Source organism: Oryctolagus cuniculus, chromosome 1 (assembly GCF_051225735.1).
Source record: "Oryctolagus cuniculus isolate XC-2025 breed Fujian yellow rabbit chromosome 1, ASM5122573v1, whole genome shotgun sequence".
NCBI classification, from domain to species: Eukaryota; Metazoa; Chordata; class Mammalia; order Lagomorpha; family Leporidae; genus Oryctolagus; species Oryctolagus cuniculus.
This window is the reverse complement of record NC_142867.1, coordinates 68,711,869-68,728,436: the sequence shown is the minus strand read 5'-3', so window position 1 is coordinate 68,728,436 and position 16,568 is coordinate 68,711,869. Positions and strand designations below refer to the sequence as shown.

The following is a 16,568-nucleotide window of genomic DNA, read 5'->3' as shown; positions in this document are numbered from 1 at the left end:
TATTTTTAATTAACTTTATATACAGAAGACCAACTCTATACTAAGTAAAGATTTCAACTATTTGCACGCATACATACACACAAGTATAAAGTACTGTTTAAGAACAACTTTTGCAGTTACATATATATGTATACATAATGACAATATGTATACATAAGACGATGTATACATTGTCTTATGAGGAAATTAGAGTAATTAGCATATCCTCCTTTGCAGTTTCTGAAAACAGTATTTACGTTTCAGCCCATGACTCACCAGGGCTTTGGTAACTGTGTCTTGTTTTTTCAGTGCTAACTATTTCTGGCAGTGAGCCAAGCAGAGGAGACCGCAGAGTCCTTGTTGTTGTGTTTTTTGCAATTGTAATTGTTTATTCCTTCAATCTTATTTTCTCTTTTTCAGCTTAAGGATGCCAGAGCCAGCAGGAGAGAGAAACTGGAAGGACACTAACTGGAAGGTTGGTGTCGTTTTGTTCCCCCAGCTAATGTAGAATCCTACTTTTCGCTAAGACTATACTGACCATATTCCTAGACCCAGGATCGGGGAGCTCCTGTGAGCCGCTCTTGTGATGCTTCCTAGCGGCCCACAAGACCAACTAAGGACTGGACCTGTCCAGTTTCTCTTGATTTGCAAGTTAATTTTCTCTTGGTTTTAGCTAAGAGTGGGGTTAGCAAAAAAGAGGACAAAATACTGTATATATTGTGGTTCATCAAAACAGAAGAAATATTGAGAAGTTTTGAACAGAAATGAAGGACTGTTCCCTCTCATCTTTTTTTATTTTTTAAAAGATTTATTTTTTTTTTTATTCGAAAGACAGAGATACAGAAAGAGGTAGAGCCAGAGAGAGAGAGAGAGAGAGAGAGAGAGAGGTCTTACATTCCACTGGTTCACTCCCCAAATGACCGCAATGGCTAGAGCTGAGCTGACCTGAATCCAGGAGCTTCCTCCAGGTCTCTCACGTGGGTGCAGGGACCAAGGAGTTGGGCCATCTTCCACTGCTTTCCCAGGCCATAGCAGAGAGCTGGATTGGAAGAGGAGCAGCCGGGACTTGAACTGGCACCCATATGGATGCTGGCTCTGCAAGTTGGGGCTTTAACCCACTGCGCCACTGCGCCACTGTGCCACAGTGCTGCCCGCCCCCCCCCCCCCCCTTCATCTTAAAACAAGCAGAATTCTCTCTGGGCTGATTCATGTTGAGAAATTCAGTCAAATGAAACTTTTATGGACTATGATATTTATGGATTTAGAACTCAAGGTCTTGACTATTCCTGAGTAAAAAGTGGTCATGTATCATTTTGAGGAAACCCAAATTTGAATCCTGTACACTAGGACATGGACATGAAGAAGCAAGTCAGTTAACTCTGCTCTCTAGCATGTGAGGGTACAATGAGAAGTCAGCTGTATACAACATGGAATAGATCCCTTACCAGAACCTAGCCACATTGACATGCTGCTCACAACTTAATATTCTCCAGAAGTGGGAGGAATAAATTTATATTGTTTATTTTTAAAAATAAGAAGAAAGATGGCTGGCGCCATGGCTCAATAGGCTAATCCTCCACCTGTGGCACTGGCACATCAGGTTCTAGTCCCGGTTGGGGCACTGGATTCTGTCCCGGTTGCTCCTCTTCCAGTCCAGCTCTCTGCTGTGGCCTGGGAAAGTAGTAGAGGATGGCCCAAGTCCTTGGGCCCCTACACCCATGTGGGAGACCCAAAGGATGCTCCTGGCCCCTGGCTTCGGATTGGCACAGCTCTGGCCATTGCTGCCAATTAGGGAGTGAACCATCAAATGGAGGATCTCTCTCTCTCTCTCTCTGCCTCTCCTCTCTCTGTGAAACTCTGACTTCCAAATAAATAAATAAATCTTTTAAAAAAATAAAATTATGTTCCACAAATGTATTGTTCATTGAAATTTTCCCAGACCTCTAATTTTCTCTCTACCTGCTTTGGGCCTGCTTAGAATTTTATCTGTACTGTTTGTATGGTTTTAATTTTACGTGATCTTGTATTAGGGTTCACTGGAGACACAGCCAGTGGGATATATGCAAGTTACTTGAGAAGGGATTTATTATACAAATTGGCTTATACAGTTATGCAGGCTGAGAAAACCCATGATATGCAGTCTACAAGCTAGAGGACAAGCAGGTGGTGGTTTGAGTTCAAGGGCTGAGAACCAGGAAGCCAGGGGAACCCCTAGTATAACTCTCGGTCCAAGGCTAAGGGCCTGAGAACCTGGAAAGTTGCTAAGGTAAGTCCCAGAGTCTGAAGGCCCCCAAACCACGGGTTCTGATGTTCAAGAGCAAGAGGAGATGGATGGGGCCGGCGCTGTGGTGCAGCGAGTTAACGCCCTGGCCTGAAGTGCCGGCATCCCATGTGGGTACCTGTCGCTCCCCCATTCGCGGAGGAATGACACTAGACCCTGTGCTGTTCTTTCTGTCTGCTCGGCCCTTCCCGGGTTAGCTGCTGTTCCCTCACTCGTGGAGGAATGACGCCGTCCCGGGTTAGCTGCCGGCCCCTCCACCTCCGTGGAGGGGCAGCACCCCCCCCCCCCCCAGCTTTCTCCACTTCCGCGGAGGAGCGGCACACCTCCGGCCGGCTCTCTCAGGGGCTGCTCAGATGTTCCTCAGGTGTTCCCTCAGGTGTTCCTGGTGCATGTTGTCTCTCTCCTCCTTTATAGTCCTCTTCCAACTCTGCTACCCACACGCCGAGCACGCTGCTCTCCTCCAGTCAGGAGCAGGATCAGCTCCTGCAGCTTATCAGTCAAGTTGGCGAGAGGCAGCTGCGTAGAGGTTGTTTGCTCCCTTTCAGCGCCATATTGTGGGAGAGCAGATGCATAGAATAAGTCTTAATTCCAGTAACTTAGTCTAGTCTCAGTTGCTCCCCACAGGTACCGGTTCTAATCCCAGCTGCTCCACTTCCGATCCAACTCTCTACTATGACCTGGGAAAGCAGTAGAAGATGGACCAAGTCCTTGGGCCCCTGCACCCATGTGGGAGACCCACAAGAAGCTCCTGGCTCCTGGTTTCAGATCGGTGTAGCTCCAGCCGTTGTGGCCATCTGGGGAGTGAACCAGCGGATGGAAGACCTCTCTCTCTGTCTCTACCTCTCTGTAACTCTTTCAAATAAATAAAATAAATCTTTAAAAAAAAAAAGAGCAAAAGGAGATGGATATTCCATTCCAGAAAAGAAAGCAAATTCTTCCCTCCTCTGACTTTTTGTTCTATCTGGGTTCTCAATGGATTGAATAATGCTTGCTCACATTGGTCAGACCAAGTTTGCTACTCAGTCTACTAATTCAAATGCTGGTCTCCTCTGGAAACCCCCTCTCAGACACACCCAGGAATAATGTTTTATAATCTACCTGGGAATCTGTTAATCCACTATAGTTGACACATAAAATTAACCATCATAGACCTTGAATAACAATAATCTTCCTGAGCTGGTGCTGTGGTGTAGCAGGTAAAGCCACCGCCTACAGTGCCAGCATCCCATTTGGGTGCCTGTTCGAGTCCGGCACTGATCTGATCCAGCTCTCTGCTATGGCCTGGGAAAGCAGTGGAAGATGGCCCAAGTGCTTGGGCTCCTGCGCCCACATGGGAGACCCAGAAGAAACTCATGGCTCCTGGCTTCAGATTGGCACAACTCTGGCCATTGAGGTCATCTGGGGAGTGAACAAGTGGATGGAAGACCTCTCTCTCTCTCTCTCTCTCTCTCTCTCTCTCTCTCTGCCTCTGCCTCTCTGTAACTCCGCCTTTCAAGTAAATAAATAAATAATTAAAAAATAAAAACTAAATAATCTTCCTACTTTATCTTATTTCTGTTTCTGAGATTATAAACATTTTCAAGTTTTAAGTTGTCTTATCCAGGGCCGGCACTGTGGCACAGTGGGTTAAATCCTGGCTGGAGTGCTGGCATCCCATATGGGCGCCGGTTCTAGTCTGGCTGCTCCTCTTCTGATCCAGTTCTCTGCTATGGCCTGGGAAAGCAGTGGAAGATGGCCCGAATGCTTGGGGCCCTGCACCCACGTGGGAGACCCGGAAGAAGCTCCTGGCTTCAGATCAGCTCAGCTCCGGCCGTTGCGGCCATCTGGGGAATGGACCAGCGGGATGGAAGACCTCTCTCTCTGTTTCTACCTCTGTCTGTAACTCTATCAAATAAATAAAATAAAATAAATCTTTTTAAAAAAAGTGCTCTTATCCAAAACACTCCACCTCCCACCCCACCCTGCTCCTGTCCCTGCCAACTGCTCTACTTCCACAGAGCCCAAAACATTGCCCTCATGTGACAAGGACCAATAAATGTTGAGTTGAATTGTGTAGCAAAGTAAATAGACACCTTGTAGATGATAGCATGTTTGATAAAAAGCCATTTTACTATGCTCTTTGGGTAATGTGATATGCAGGAATATATGAAATAATTGAGTCTGAGCAAGATCAATGCCTGCTGTAACATTGATGTTTATTATCCTTTTTATCTTCTAATTTGAGAATTCATCTGGTCTAGCTCTGCATTTTTTAAAGATTTTTTAAACTTAATTTCTATTTATTGAAAAGCAGAGTAACATAGAGAGAGAAAGAGAGAAAGGTATTTTCCATGCACTGGTTCACTCCCCAAATGGCTGCAATGGCCAGGGTTGAGCCAGACTGAAGCCAGGAGCCAGGAATTTCATCTGGGACTCCCAGATAATTACCCTGTAAATGTTTTCTCTGCCTTGACCTTGCTTGTCTCAATTCATTTTCTTTTTTTTTTTTCAAAATGCTAAAAAAATGATAAAAATCAACATGGAGTTTTAAAACTGTTTTGTAGTAGCCGGCGCCGCGGCTCACTAGGCTAATCCTCCACCTAGCGGTGCCAGCACACCGGGTTCTAGTCCCGGTTGGGGCGCCGGATTTTGTCCCAGTTGCCCCTCTTCCAGGCCAGCTCTCTGCTGTGGCCAGGGAGTGCAGTGGAGGATGGTCCAGGTGCTTGGGCCCTGCACCCCATGGGAGACCAGGAAAAGCACCTGGCTCCTGGCTCCTGCCATCGGATCGGCCGCCATTGGAGGGTGAACCAACGGCAAAGGAAGACCTTTCTCTCTGTCTCTCTCACTGTCCACTCTGCCTGTCAAAAAAAATAAAATAAAAAAAACTGTTTTGTAGTAAAAACATTGAACATGAGATTAACCCTCTTAACGAATTTTTTAAAAAACATTTATTTATTGGGACTAGCATTGTGGCATAGCAGGTAAAGCTTTTGCCTGCGACGCTGGCACCCCATATGGGCATGGATTCATGTACAAGCTGCTCTACTTCTTCTTCTTTTTTTGACAGGCAGAGTGGACAGTGAGAGAGAGAGACAGAGAGAAAGGTCTTCCTTTTGCTGTTGGTTCACCCTCAAATGGCCGCCGCGGCCAGCACACTGCTGCCGCGCACCGACCGGGACTAGAACCCGGTGTGCTGGCGCCACAAGGCGGAGGATTAGCCTGGTGAGCCACTGCGCCGGCACTGCTCCACTTCTGATCCAACTCTCTGCTAATGGCCTGGGAAAAGTAGCAGAAGATGGCCCAAGTACTTGGGCCCCTGTACCCATGAGGGAGACCCAGGTGATGCTCCTGGCTCCTAGCTTTGGCTTGGCCTAGCCATAGCCAATGTGGCCATCTGGGGAGTGAACCAACAGAACCCTATTATCAAATTTTTAAGTGTGCATTATTATTGAGTAGGTACAATGTTGCAAAGCAAATCTCTAGAACTTACTCATCTTGCTTGACTGAGACTTTATGTCCCCTGATTGGTAACTTCCCACTTCTTACTCCCCTGTCCCCTGGTCACTACCACTCTGATTATATGAATTTGACTGTTTCAGATATCTTGTATAAATGGAATCATGTAATATTTGTCTTTCTGTGTCGGTTTTATTTCAGTTAGCAAAATGCTCCCCAAACACATGCATATTGTCACACATTGCAGTCTCCTTTTTTAAGGCTGAATAGTATTCCACTGTGTGTGTGTGTGTGTATGTGTGTCTGTGTGTATCATGCTTAATGGACTTTTAAGTTGTTTGCTCTTCTTAGTTAGAGTGCTATAATAAACACTGGAGAGCAGATATCCCTCTCTTGTTTTAAAGATTTATTTATTTTATTTATTTGGAAGGCAGAGTTGGAGAGAGAAGGACAAAAGAGAGATCTTCCATCTGCTGGTTTACTCCCCAGATGGCTGCAACAGCTGGGGTTGGGCCAGGCTGAAGCCAGGAACCAGGAGCTTCATCTGGGTCTCCCACATGGGTGCAGGGGCCTAAGGACTTGGGCAATCTTCCATTGCTTTTCCCAGGCCATTAGCAGAGAGCTGTATCAGAAGTGGGGCAGCTGGGACTCCAACTGGTGCCCATTTGGGATGTTGGTGTTGCAGGTGGCTTAATCCATTATGCCACAATGCCAGCCCCCAGATATCTCTTCAACATACTGATTTAGTTCTTTTGGATATAAACACAGAAGTAGGATTGCTGGATCATGTGGTAGTTCTATTTTTGATATTTTGAGGAAACTTCATCCTGATTTCCATAGCAACTGCACCATTTTCATCCCCACAAAATTATTCAAGGATTTCCTTTTCTCCACATTCTCACCAACACTTGCTATCTTTTTTTTTTTTTTTAAGATTTATGTAATTGAGAGGCAAAGTTACAGACAGAAAAAGGTAAAGAGAGAGAGAGAGAGAGAGAGGTCTTCCATCCATTGGTTCAGTCCCCAAATGGCTGCAAAGGCTGGAGCTGGGCTGATCCAAAGCCAGGAGCCAGGAGTCTCCTCTGGGTCTCCTGCATGGGTGCAGGGCCCAGGCATTTGGGCCATCCTCCACTGCCTTCCCAGGCACACTAGCAGGGAGCCAGATCAGAAGCAAGGGAGCTGGGACTCAAACTGGCGCCCATAGGGTATGCTGGTGCCACAGGCGGAGGCTTAAAGTACTGCAGCACAACCCCGACACCTAACTTTTGTCTTTTTGATAAGTCATTCTGACAGGTGTGAGTTAATTAACTCTTTGATTTGTATTTCCCTGATGATTAGTGAACTTTTTTTTTGTCTGCTTAAGGGCCAGTGGTATGTCTTTTGAAAAATGATTCTATTCACTTCCTTTGCCCATTTTCCAACCACATTATTGGTTTCTTGTTTTGTTTTTTAACTTTTGAGTTATAGGAAGTCCTTAAATATTTTGGAGATTAACCCCTTATCTGATGTATGGTTTGCACATAATTTTTCTCTCAGTCCACAGTTTGCCTTTTCATTCTGTCTATTGTTTCGGTCGCTATGCAGAAGCTTTTCAGTCTGATGGAGTCCTACTTGTTTATTTTTGGTTTTGTTATCTGTGCTTTTAGCATAATATACAGGAAATAATTGCCAAAACCAATGTCATGAAGGTTTTTCTGTATGTTTTCTTCTAGGATTTTTCCAGTTTCTGGTCTTATATTTTGAAGTAGTCTTGATTGTTTTATATGTTGTAAAATAAAGATCTAAATTTTAAATTTTATTTATTTATATATTTTTATTTTATTTAAAAGACAAAAAGATACAGAGAAAGAGACAGGTGGAGGGAGATCATCCATCTGCTAGTTCACTTTCCAAATGCCTGCATCATCCAAGGCTGGGCCAGGTTGAAGCCTAGAGCCCAGAAGTCAGTCCAGGTCTCCCATGTGGAAGGCAGGGACCCAGTTCAATGCTGCCTCACAGGGTATTCATTAGAAAGAAGCTATATTGGAAACACAGAGTCAGAACTCAAACCAGATGCTGTAATAGGCGTTGTAGACATTCCAAGTGGTGACTTAACCACTGTGCCACACATGCACATTTTTTGCATGTGGATATCCACTTTCCCCAATATTGTGTGTTGAAAAACTATCCTTTCCACTTTGTGTGTTCTGGGTATCATTGTCAAAGATCAGTTAACTGTATATGTGTGGATTTATTTCTGAGCTCTATTCTGTTCCATTTTTCTGCCTTTACGCCAGTAAGATTCTGTTTAGGTTATTGTAGCTTGGTGATATCTTTTGAAATCAGGAAGTGTGTTACCTTCAGCTTTGCTATTTTTCTTCAGATTGCTTTGACTACTTAGGCTTTTTAATGATTTCATGTGAATTTTAGAATTTTTTTTCTATTTCTGTAAGAAGTGCCAATGAGATTTTGAAAGGGATTATGTTGAATCTGCAGATCATTTTGTATAGTATAGACATTTTAATGATATTAGCCATTCCAAATATAATAACAGGTGTCTTGTGCAGTTTCTTTTCATTGATGTTTTTTGGTTTTCAGTAGCCAACTCTTTCAGATACTTAGTTTATTTCTAGGATTTTATTCTCTTCTATAATACTGTAAATGAGTTTTTTTTTAACGATTTATTTTATTTATTTGAAAGACAGAGTTACAGAGAGAGGTAGAGACAGAGAGAGATTCCCCAATTGGCTGCAACCCCAATTGGCTGCAACGGCCAGAGCTGCATCCATCTAAAGCCAGTAGCTTTTTCTGGGTCTCCCATGTGGGTGCAGGGGCCCAAGGACTTGTGCCATCTCTACTGCTTTCCCAGGCCATAGCAGCGAGCTGGATCAGAAGGGGAGCAGCCAGGACTAGAACCAGTGCCCATATGGGATGCCGGCTCCTCAGGCCAGGGCTTTAACCTGCTGTACCACTGTGCCGGCCCCAGTGAGGTTGTTTTTGTAATTTCCATTTCAGATAGTTTAATTTCCTTTTCATATTGTTAGTGTATATAAATATAACTGTTTTTTAAAGACTTATTTATTTATTTGAAAGTCAGAGTTACACAGAGAAGGAGAGGCAGAGAGAGAGAGAAGTCTTTCATCCGCAGGTTCACACCCCAAATGGCCACAATGGCTGGAGCTGCACTGATCTGAAGGCAGGGGCCAGGAGTCAGGACTTCTTCTGGGTCTCCCACATGGGTGCAGAGGCCCAAGGACTTGGGCCATCTTCTACTCCTTTCCTAGGCCATATCAGAGAGCTGGATTGAAAGTGGAGCAGCCGGGACTAGAACCGGCGTCCATATGGGATTCTGGCACTGCAGGCAGCGGCTTTACCAGCTATGCCACAGCGCCAGCTCGGTAACTGATTTTTGTATCTTGTGTCCTACAACATTAATGAATTTGTTTATTAGCTAAGCCATTTTTTTAAAAAAGATTTATTTATCTGAAAGGCAGAGTTACAGAGAGGCAGAGAGAGATGTCTTCTGTCTGCTGGTTAACTCCCCAAATAGCTGCACATTAGCAGACCAAAGCCAGGAGCTTGGAAATTCCTCCAGGTCTTTCTTATGGGTGCAGGGGCCCAAGCACTTGGGCCATCCTCTACTGCTTTCCCAGGCCATAGCAGAGAGCTGGGTCAGAAGTGACTTCACTCGCTACGCCACAGCGTCAGCCCCTAGCTAAACCATTTTTAATGACGTCTTTAAGGTTTTCTACATACTAGAGTACTTTAAAAAGTTCATAGAAAATGAAATTTAAAAGTCAGTTTATTTTGGTGTAAAAAAATTGAAACCCATGCCTAAGTACTTTATGTGAACATTTTTAAAGAAAATTATTTACTGGCACTGGCGCAGTGAATTAAAGCCATGGCCTGCAGTGCTGGCATCCTATATTTGCACCATTTAGAGACCCGGCTGCTCCACTTTCAATCTAGCTCCCTGCTAATGCACCTGGGAAAGCAGCAGAAGATGGCCCAAGTTCTTGGTCCCCTGCACCTACGGGGAAGACCCAGAAAAACTCCTGGCTTTGGATTAGCCTAGCTGTGGCTGTTTCGGCCATTTGGGGAGTGAACCAGTAGAACAGAGAATGGATCTCTCTGTCTCTCCCTTTCTGTCTCTGTAACTCTGCCTTTCAAATAAAAAAATAATTTTTTAAAGAACTTTATTTATTTATGTGAGAGAGAGAATGTACACACATATCCATCTGCTGGTTCACTCCCAAATGCCCGCAATAATTGGAGCTGGGCCAGGAATTTAATCCAGGTTTCCCACATGGATGACATAGACCCAGTTATTTGAGCCACCACCTGCTTCCTCCCAGGGTATGTATTAGCAGCAAGCTGGAATTAGTTTTCTTGACTTTACCTGGCTTTGGTTTCTGGGTGATGCTGGTTCCACATATATGACCCAGATATTCCAATGTTTGGCCACAGGTGTCTTTTTTTTTTTTTTTTTTTTTTTTTTTTTTGACAGGCAGAGTGGACAGTGAGAGAGAGAGAGACAGAGAGAAAGGTCTTCCTTTTCCGTTGATTCATCCCTCAATGGCCGCTGCGGCCGTCGTACCATGCTGATCTGAAGCCAGGAGCCAGGTGCTTCTCCTGGTCTCCTATGTTGGTGTAGGGCCCAAGCACTTGGGCCATCATCCACTGCACTCCCAGGCCACAGCAGAGAGCTGGACAGGAAGAGGAGCAACCGGGACAGAATCTGGCACCTCGACCGGGACTAGAACCGGTGTGCCGGCGCCACAGGCAGAGGATTAGCCTATTGAGCCGCAGCACCGGCCTGTTTGTTTGTTTGTTTTTTTATTTGACAGGTAGCATTATAGACAGTGAGAGAGAGAGAGAGAGAGAAAGGTCTTCCATCCATTGGTTCACTCCCCAAATGGCCACTACAGCCGGTGCTGCACCGATACGAAGCCAGGAGCCTGGTCTCCCATGCGGGTGCAGGCGCCTAAGCACTTGGGCCATCCTCCGCTGCCCTCCTGGGCCACAGCAGAGAGCTGGACTGGAAGAGGAGCAACCGGGACTAGAACCGGTGCCCATATGGGATGCCAGTGCCGCAGGTGGAGGATTAACCAACTGAGCCACGGTGCTGGCCCCGACCACAGGTGTCTTAAACACTAGGCTACATGCCTGCCCCTACATGAGCCCTATTATAAAATTGCATCATCTGCAAAAAGGGAAAATTTTAATTATTCCTTTCTAATTTGGATGACTTGTATTATTTTTTCCATGTAATTGCTTTGGCTAGGACTTCTAGTACTATGTTGAATAGAAGTAGTGAGAGTGGGCATCAATAACCTTCATTACATTGAAGTAATTTTCTTCTATTTTTTAGTTTGTTGAGAATTTTTACTCATGGTGTTGAATTTTGAATTTAGTCAAATACTTTTTCTGTATTGAGATAATTAGGTGATTTTTATCCTGTATTTTACTAATGTCTTGTATCACATTAGTTGATTTCCGGATGCTGAACCATCCTTGCATCCCAGGGATAAATACCACTCGATAATGGTGTACAGTCCTTTTTTATTTGTTTTAGAAAACTTTTTTTTTTACCCGGCGCCACGGCTCAATAGGCTAATCCTCCACCTAGCGGCACCGGCACACCGGGTTCTAGTCCCGGTCGGGGCGCCGGATTCTGTCCCGGTTGCCCCTCTTCCAGGCCAGCTCTCTGCTGTGGCCAGGAAGTGCAGTGGAGGATGGCCCAAGTACTTGGGCCCTGCACCCCATGGGAGACCAGGATAAGTACCTGGCTCCTGCCTTCGGATCAGCACGGTGCGCTGGCCGCAGCGTGCCGGCCTCGGCGGCTATTGGAGGGTGAACCAACGGCAAAGGAAGACCTTTCTCTCTGTGTCTCTCTCTCTCTCACTGTCCACTCTGCCTGTAAAAAAAAGAAAAAGAAAAAAAAGAAAACTTTTTTTTTTTTTTTGACAGGCAGGGTTAGGCAATGAGAGAGAGAGAGAGACAGAGAGAAAGGTCTTTCTTTTTCTGTTGGTTCACCCCCCCCAAGTGGCCGCTACGGCCTGTGTGTTGCGACTGGCTCGCTGTGCTGATCCGAAGCCAGGAGCCAGGTGCTTCCTCCTGGTCTCCCATGCGGGCGCAGGGCCCAAGGACCTGGGCCATCCTCCACTGCCTCCCCGGGCCACAGGAGAGAGCTGGACTGGAAGAGGAGCAACCGGGACAGAATCCGGCGCCCCAACCGGGACTAGAACCCGGGATGCCAGTGCCGCAGGCAGAGGATTAGCCTAGTGAGCCATGGCGTCGGCCAAGAAAACTTTTATTTAATAAATATAAATTTCAAAAGTACAACTTTTGGATTATAGCAGCTTTTCCCCCTATAATTCCCCTCCCACCCACAGACCATCCCATCTCCTACACCCTCTCCCATCTCATTCTTCATTAAGATTCATTTTTAATTATCTTTATATACAGGAGATCAATTTAGTATATACTAGGTAAAGATTTCAACAGACTGCACCCCCCCCCCACACAAAGTATAAAGTACTGTTTGAAGACTAGTTTTACTGTTAATTCACATAGTACAACACATTAAGGACACGGATCCTACATGGAGAGTAAGTGCACAGTGACTCCTGTTATTGATTTAACAATTGACAGTCTTATTTATGACGTCAGTAATCACCCAAGGCTCTTGTCATGAGCTGCCAAGGCTATGGAAGCCTTTTGAGTCCACAAACTCCAACCTTATTTAGACAAGGTCATAATCAAAGTGAAAGTTTTCTCCTCCCTTCAGAGAAAGGTACCTCCTTCTTTGATGGCCTGTTCTTTCCACTGGGATCTCACTCACAGAGATCTTTCATTTAGGTCATTTTTTGCCACAGTGTCATGGCTTTCCATGCCTGCAAAACTCTCATGGGCTTTTTATCCAGATCTGAATGCCTTAAGGGCTGATTCTGAGGCCAGAGTTCATATACAGTCCTTTAATAAGCTATTGGAGGGGCCGGTGCAGCCAGAACTCAGAGTGCTCTTAAGGGATGGTGGCGTCTCAGGCAGCAGCTTAACCAGTGGCACCCAATGCCAACCCTGGCCTTTCTGTTTCTATGACATTAATTTTGATGGCTCTTCTTTCATTTCTCATTTTATTTGAGTTTTCTTGAGTGAGAGAGACAAAGATAGAGAGACAGACAGACACGGGCAAGAGAGAACCCAGCACCTAAAGCCAAGGAACTCAATCTATGTTTCCCATGTGAGTCACAGGGACTCAAATACCTGAGCCACCACCTTCTACCTCCCAAGTTTTGCACTAGTAAGAAGTTGAAGTCAGTATTGGAGTTGGAACTCAAACCTGTATTCTCTGATGTAGAATGCAGGTGTCTTAACCACTAGGCCAAACCCCTGCCCCCACCCCCACCCCCCCCGCTTTTTTTTCTAAAGGATTGTTAGTTCTATCTTTTGAAAGAACCATTAGTTTCACTGTTTTTTTTTTTCTATTTTGTTTATTTCTGCTCTAATTTTTGTTATTTGCTTCCTTCTGCTAACTTTGGGCTTAGTTTTTTCATTTTTCTAGTTCTCTGATGTGTAAAGTTTAGTTGTTAAAGAACTTCCTTCTAGCATTGTGGTGCAGTAGGTTAAGTCTTCTGTAACAGGCATACTATATCAAATTGCTAGTTGGAGTCCCAGCTTTTCTGCTTCTGATCCAGCTTCCTGCTAATACACCTAGGTAGTCAGTGGATGATGGCCTAAGTGTTTGGGCCCCTGCTACCTGTCTGGGAGACCAGGATGGAGTTCATGGCTCCTGACTTCAGACTGGCCGAGACCTGGCTGTTGTAGCTATTTGAAGAATGAAACAGTGATTAGAAGATATGTTTTTCTTTCATTTTCCCTGAGTCTTGGACTTGGGTTGGACTTGGGTATCAAGCTGAGGCACTCATATGTAATGTGAGTGTTTTAACCAGTATCTTTAAAAAAAAAAAAAAAGATGTATTTATTTATTTGAAAATCAGAGTTTCACAGAGAGAGGAGAGGCAGAGAGAGAGAGAGGTCTTCCATCTGCTGGTTTACTCCTCAGTTGGCTGCAACGGCCAGAGCTGCGCCGATTCAAAGCCAGGAGCCAGGAGCTTCTTCCGGGTCTCCCATGAGGGTGCAGGGGTCCAAGGACTTGGGCCATCTTCTACTGCTTTCCCAGGCCATAGCAGAGAGCTGGATCGGAAGTGGAGCAGACAGGTCTTGAACCTGTGCCCATGTGGGATGCCGCAACTACACCACAGCTCTCGCCCCTTAACCAGTATTTTAACTGCTAGGTTGAACACCTGCCCTTCAACATGCATTTTGATTTAATAAAATCTTTAACACGTTAAGGAATATTGATCTAAAACCAACTGCCAATATTACACTTAGCAATAAATCATTAAATAAATCATATAAATCTTTTTTTTTTTTTTTTGACAGGCAGAGTGGACAGTGAGAGAGAGAGAGACAGAGAGAAAGGTCTTCCTTTGCCGTTGGTTCACCCTCCAATGGCCGCCATGGCCAGTGTGCTGCGGCCGGCACACCGCGCTTATCCGAAGGCAGGAGCCAGGTGCTTCTCCTGGTCTCCCATGGGGTGCAGGGCCCAAGTACTTGGGCCATCCTCCACTGCCTTCCCAGGCCACAGCAGAGAGCTGGCCTGGAAGAGGGGCAACCGGGACAGAATCCGGCGCCCCGACCAGGACTAGAACCCGGTGTGCCGGTGCCGCTAGGTGGAGGATTAGCCTGTTGAGCCACGGCGCCGGCCTTTGCCTTTCAAATAGATAAATAAATAGAATTTTTAAAATGTTGAAAGAGGATCTATCTACTATTAATATATAGTATATATAGGTAGATAGATACATACTCCACTAATCTTTTTAGTATCCTTAAGATGTAAGTATGCATGGATTTCATGTTTTTGCACAAAAATAAATCATTTTTGATTCCATTTTCCATGAACTCTCTGAAGAACCACCATATATTGTGGCTCTGTCTGTAATAATACAAGTAAAGAATTAGAAGCAGGGAAGGGATGGCAGGCATTGTGGTACAGCAGATGAAGCCACCATTTGGGGTGCCTACATCCCATATTGGAGTGCAAGTTCGTGTCCTGGCCACCCTGTTTCCGATCCAGCTTCCTGCTAATACATCCTGGGAGGCAGCAGATGATGGCTCAAGTGCTTGGACCCCTTCATGTGGAGACCTGGATTGGGTTTCAGGCTCCTAACTTTAGCTCAGCCCAGCCCTGGCTGTTGTGGGCATTTAAGGAGTGAGTTAGCAGATGGAAGATCTCTCTCTCTCTCTGCCTCTAAAGAAGATGGAAATAAATAAATAAATAAACATTATTATTATTATTATTATTTGACAGGCAGAGTGGACAGTGAGAGAGAGAGACAGAAAGAAAGGTCTTCCTTTTGCCGTTGGTTCACCCTCCACTGGCCGCCACGGCCGGCGCACTGCAGCTGGCGCACCGCGCTGATGCGAAGGCAGGAGCCAGGTGCTTCTCCTGGTCTCCCATGGGGTGCAGGGCCCAAGGACTTGGGCCATCCTCCATTGCACTCCCTGGCCACAGCAGAGAGCTGGCCTGGAAGAGGGGCAACCAGGACAGAATCTGGCGTCCCGACCGGGACTAGAACCCGGGGTGCCAGCGCCGCAAGGCCGAGGATTAGCCTAGTGAGCCGCGGCGCCGGCCTAAATAAACATTATTTAAAAAGAATTAGAAACAGGGATAGTGGCTAAGCTGTCAGTAGGGATATTTGCATCCCGTATCTGAGTGCCTGGGTTCAAGTCACAACTCTGCTCCTAATTCCAGTCTCCTTGTAATGCATACCCTGGGAAGCAGCAGGTGATGGCTCAAGTAGTTCTAGATTCCCATTTTGACTTTGCCCAGATATCAGATGTTGACAGGCATTTGGAGAGTCAGCCAGTGAATGAGAGCTTTCTTTGTCTCTCTGCCTCTCATATAAAATAAAGTTTTTTTTTTTTTAAATAATTAGAGGGGCCCGTGCTGTGGTGCAGTGGGTTAAGGCCCCAGCCTGTGGTGCTGGCATCCTGTAGGGGTGCTGGTTTGAGTCCTAGCTGCTGCTGCACTTCCAATCAAGCTCCCTGCTAATGCATCTGGGAGAGCAGCAAAAGTACTTGGGTCCCTGCACCCACACGGGAGACCCCGAAGAAGCTCCTGGCTCCTGACTTCAGATTGGCTCAGCTCTGGGCATTGCAGCCATTTGGAGAATGAACCAGTGGATGAAAGACCGACCTCTCTCTCTCTCTCTCTCTCTCTGTCTCTATCTCTCTCTGTAACTGTCTTTCAAATAAATAAAATAAATCTTACAAAAAAATTAGAGACAATGTGTCTGAACAGAAAACAAGAAGTTCATGGAAAATGTTCGTTATTTGTAGTTCTATTATTTCCATGAAGTTTCTGAAGTACTCTCTTACGTAGCCATTTCAAAACAAATAGAGGAATGCTTAGGAAACACATGTAAAATAATAATGCAACAATGGTATTTGGAGTTCAGAAAATGATACCTAAGAGAAGGCCTCGGAAGGAAGTTACTCTCTGATTTTCTCCTGCCCTCCTGTCTCTCACCCTTCATTCTTCCCTGAGGCAGGCCACAGAAACCAGAATTCCTCTTCCCCGAGGCAAGTCATAGAAGCAGTGATCTCTATTCCCCAAAGCCAGCCATAAAACCCAAGAATATTAATTTAACTTTCCCACCTTTCTGTGTTAAGAGTTGTCCATAGGGGCCAGTGCTGTGGCATACTAGGTTAATCCTCCACCTGTGGCGCCGGCATCCCATATGGGCGCCGGTTCTAGTCCTGGTTGCTCCTCTTCCAGTCCAGTTCTCTGCTGTGGCCTGGGAAAGCAGTAGAAGATGGCCCAAGTGCT

General features: G+C 45.5%; 1 long non-coding RNA gene across 1 annotated transcript; it reads left to right on the top strand.

The window, feature by feature from the left end:
• Window positions 1-398: 398 nt before the first annotated feature.
• Window positions 399-3,192, top strand: LOC138850086 (uncharacterized). The gene is made up of 2 exons (XR_011389616.2): window positions 399-454; window positions 2,885-3,192. It is a non-coding gene; the product is annotated as an uncharacterized LOC138850086 (long non-coding RNA).
• The last annotated feature ends 13,376 nt before the right edge of the window (window positions 3,193-16,568 follow it).